Consider the following 4,606-nt stretch of genomic DNA (forward strand, 5'->3'; position numbering starts at 1 on the left):
CCCTACGCCATAGAGAACGCCAACAATGTCTGTCTGTGGTTCAAACCCACTAGCTGCCCCATGGGAGAAAGATGAGGCTGTCTGCTTCTACAGAGACAGACAGTATCAGAAACCCAGTGTAGTGTCACTGTATGTGAGAATCGGCTTTAGGGCTGTGTGTGTGTGTGTGTGTGTGTGTGTGTGTGTGTGTGTGTGTTCACTATCAACTGTTGAATCACAAAACCTAAACCGCCTCATCTATCAAGGGCAGTGTGCTCTGGCCTGGGCGGGGGGGCAGTATCTGGTGGGGGGGAGGACTCGGGAGGGGAGCTGGAGGGGCAGGGGCCCCTCTGTAAGGGGTCCCAGAGAGTGCTCTGTGGCCCCACCGAGCTGATCCAGGTCTTTCTTTCTGGTCTTCCTCTTGCCAACGAACTACACTTTTAGTAGCTGAGATGGACCAGAAGCATCAACCTACCCCAGCGTATGGCCTTGCAATGGTGGTGGCTCTTAGGTGTCAGGCAGTCACCTCTGATTCACAGGGACCCTGTGGACAACAGGGGAAAGCCTGGCTGGCCTGCAACAACCTCACAGTTGTTATTGTTGGGACCCTGGTTGCAGCCACTGTGTCGCACCATCTCATCAAGGATCTTCTTCTTCGCTGCCCTTCCACTTTACCAAGAATCATATTCCAGCACGGTCACTCAGAAATGAAAAGACCCACACTGGGCGCACCATTCCTGGACACCTAGTTCCATGTCCGTGTAGGAGATAAAAACAGGTCCTGGATCATAAGGAAGGCAATTAATTTGCTTGCCTTGCGATCCATTACAGAAGGGCACCAGACCATGTTCAGACCTTGCAGGCTTGGGCGAGAACAGGGATCTGCAGTCAGAGCCAGGCCCAAACTTCTTAGATAGCAGCTTGGCAGTAAGAGGTTCAGTCAGTCAGCCATAGTACTTAGAGCTGATGGATATATACATATATATATATAATTTTTGTTAGGGGAAAAAAACCCATCCAACCATTAAATGACTCCTGAAGTATTAGCTCAAGTATTTTTTTAGTATTAAAATGAAAGATAATTTAGAAAGATTTCCTGTGGCTCCTTTATGGAGCTATAATTTACATACAATAAAATGCACTAATTTCAAGTGTACAGCCTGAAGACTTTAATTTGTGCAAGGATGACAAGATATACATCATTTCTATCACCCCAAGATGTTGCCTCTGCCTCTTTCCCAGTCAACCTAAACCCTACCCCACCTCAGCCCCAGGAAACCTCTGATCTGCTTTCTGTCACTATAGATCTAATTTTTCTTTTCTAGAATTGTAGATACATGGACTCAGCCAGTCTATTTCTCATTTTTAACTCTGGGTTTTCCCTGACAAACATCTATGTTCTGAGGTGTTTTCTTAATTCTCACTGTTCAAAATAGCAAATGTTGTCTTGTTCCCTCCCCCTCTGATTTTAATATGAAAAGCCAGAGAAGTCAATAATTTTTTAATTTAAGTGAAAAGATTCGGGACTCCCATAGTGATTAAAAACAAAACACAAACATCCCGCACTTAATGTGTTAATAGGATAAATTGCTCAAACCCACAGCCGGCCACAAGTGTCTGCTCCTGGGGGAGTCTGACAAGATTCACTTACAATGTCCATGAACTGAGTGGGCAAGAAAAAGCCGACAGATTAGCCAATTATGAAATAGCGAAAAATAAAGAAGTTGCCAAGTGGAATTACCTATGAAAATGCCGTCACTAATTGGAGCCACAGTGGGAGAAAGTTTCTGTCTCCACATTTCTGACATGACTTCTGAGAGCAAGGGCGTATGGGATGATGTCATTGGAGTTCCCTGATTGACAGCTGTGCCCAATTCAGGTCAAGCTGAAAGAAGACTCTTCATAGTGGGCCACTTGGGGTTCCTGCTTCTTCAACGCTGGCTCATTTAGGAACTCGGGATTAACTTGTCCCAAGGCCCTATTTCATATCTCTTCCCAGGCTATCATTCTGGGAGACTTCCAAAAGGGTTGCAAGTCACCTGATCCTCGGACTTCCGTGTCTGAAAATGAGACTGCAGACTGTTTTTCTGCCTTCTATTTTGGTTGCCCATGATGTCTACTTTAATGGCAATTAAACTCTGGTGCCCTCCCTTATCTCTGTTGGCTAATGTATCTCATTCCACCACTCCCAAAGGAAATAATCCCAAATCAAATGCCTGTACTATATTAAAGACCTATGAATGCCTAATCAGAGCAAACAGTGGATTTGGTTTATATAAACAACAAAAGCTCATGTCTTTTATGTGCAGAGAGCAGGACTGAAGGAATAAATTGATGATCAATCATTTCCAGAAAGAGCATAACGTAAATGTTGTATGTTTATTTAAAATGTCATGTGCTCATTTGTCCAGGCCTACAGCCCAGCTTCAGAAAGTGGCTTGTCATAATGAGCGTCAGAGGCGAGCAGCATTCAAGAGCCAGAAGACAGATGGCCTCCTTTCCAAATTGGCTTGTGGGGAGAATGATAAGCTCTGGGCGGATAATGCAGCAGTAATGCGAACCTTTGATATTTTAAAAATAGTTCTCAGTGAAGGTATTGGGTTACACATAATCTACGGGGTTTTGAAGAGAGGAAAAAGATGAGATGTGTTTTCGTCTGAGTTGAATGAAATATCCCAGTTGATCTCATCCTTCACTTTACTTCCAATATAAATAAATAAATAAAAAGGTTGAGCTGGGGCGCAGACCAGGAGGATTTGGTTGCTGGGCTCTGGTGTTAGGGGTTAAGGCAGCGGTTCTCAACTTGTGGGTTGTGACCCCTTTGGGGGTCGAACGACCCTTTCACAGGGGTCGCCTAAGACCATCGGAAAACACATAAATATTTCACAATATATAATTACATATTGTTTTGTGATTAATCACTATGCTTTAATTATGTTTAATTGTGTTCACTTTGTAACAATGAAAATTGTTACATTCTGCATATCAGATATTTACATTACAATTCACAACAGTAGCAAAATTACAGCTATGAAGTAGCAATGAAAATAATTTTATGAAAAAAAAGGAAAGAAAATAATTTTATGGTTGGGGGTCACCACCACACGAGGAGCTGTGTGAAAGGGTCGCGGCATGAGGAAGGTTGAGAACCAATGGGTTAAGGGGAACGCTTGGGCAGGGATGTAGCGCTTGGATGGGCTCTGACTTCGAGCAGTCTGGGTTTGAATCCTGACTCTATCTCTTCCCAGCAGAATAGCCAGGACCCTCTTCGGGATGCCCCCTCAATCTCCGCATCTATAAAACAGCCTGATGAAAACACCAGCCCCAGAGAATTGTTGTAAGAATGAAATATGCACAGTGCTTATCTGGTGTCTGAATTCTGTGAATAAACGTTGACGGATTGAAAAGAGATACCGTCCACGTGTCTCTAAGCAGAACACACAGCAACCCAGGAGGCCTTTCACCAGAAGCTTAGGAAAGACCTGGGTGGACGAGGAAAGAGTGACTTTTCCTGGAGACTAGGCATCCTGGGCACCCGCAAGAGGGAGAGGTAGTGGAGGAGAAAGGGCGAGAAGGCGGGAGGATGGAGGAGGAGGAGGAGGAGGACGAGAAGAAAGAGGGTGGGAATTTATTCTTAAATTGTTCCTGATGTGAAAGGTTTCCACTTGGTGCCTGCAGTGTAGCTACGCCGTGCTATATGGAGCCAGGGCACACCCTGATTTATAACTGTTCAAGGCTCTTTAAATGGCGCACTATTTTCTTTGAACTCTACTAAGAAGTTAGGCCACACAATTGCTGTGCACCCATTACAAGCCTTTCAAATACATTGCGGATTGTCACGATTTGTTCATTATATGATCACACACAAGCCTAACTCCTTTAAAGAACAGTGCTCCCATCGCCAATAGGTCCATGCATGGCCTGTAGCAGTAGCTTAAGAGCTGCGCCGCCCATCGATTCACAATATCCCTCTGACAGCCAATGTGGCAGTGGACTTCCTTTCCTCCCCCTCAGTGACCGCTTTGATTGCGAAGAGGAGTAACACCCTGATGCACTGTGGCTTTGAACTCTCAACCCTATCATAGCCCAATCGAGAAAGTGGTGGGAGGTTCGCTTTAGTATGCAGATGTTCACATGCTCTCTGTGTTCATACATGTCATGGAGATGCAAAGAAATCTTAAGTAATAGTCTATCGAAAAAGACCATAACTTAGTTAATAGTACTGAAAGCTGATGCTTTGGAAGAAAATACATGAGAGGAACATAGAATGAAATATAAAAATATATATATATATATATATACATATATATAAATTATGTTATTTTTAAGAATGTTAATAATAATTCCAATATGTAACCCAAAGGAAAAATGAGTGCTATTTCACCAGTTCCATTACTGTCACATGCGGACCGGTTAAAGGTGCCAGTAAACCTATCTTCCACCTTACATTTCTGAAGGACTACTAGAGCGCTGGGCCTGTGGGACTCATAGCACATGACATTTTGTCTTAATTCTCCCAGATAAAGCCATAGTGTGAGAGTGTGCATTGCCTCTCCAGTTAAATAAGGATTACCCTGGTATTTTAAAATGAATGATTTTTTTTTTCTGTTGAGATCAGTATATTATT

Source organism: Echinops telfairi, unplaced genomic scaffold (assembly GCF_000313985.2).
Source record: "Echinops telfairi isolate 266 unplaced genomic scaffold, ASM31398v2 ScPeMD7_7469;HRSCAF=8507_1, whole genome shotgun sequence".
NCBI lineage: Eukaryota > Metazoa > Chordata > Mammalia > Afrosoricida > Tenrecidae > Echinops > Echinops telfairi.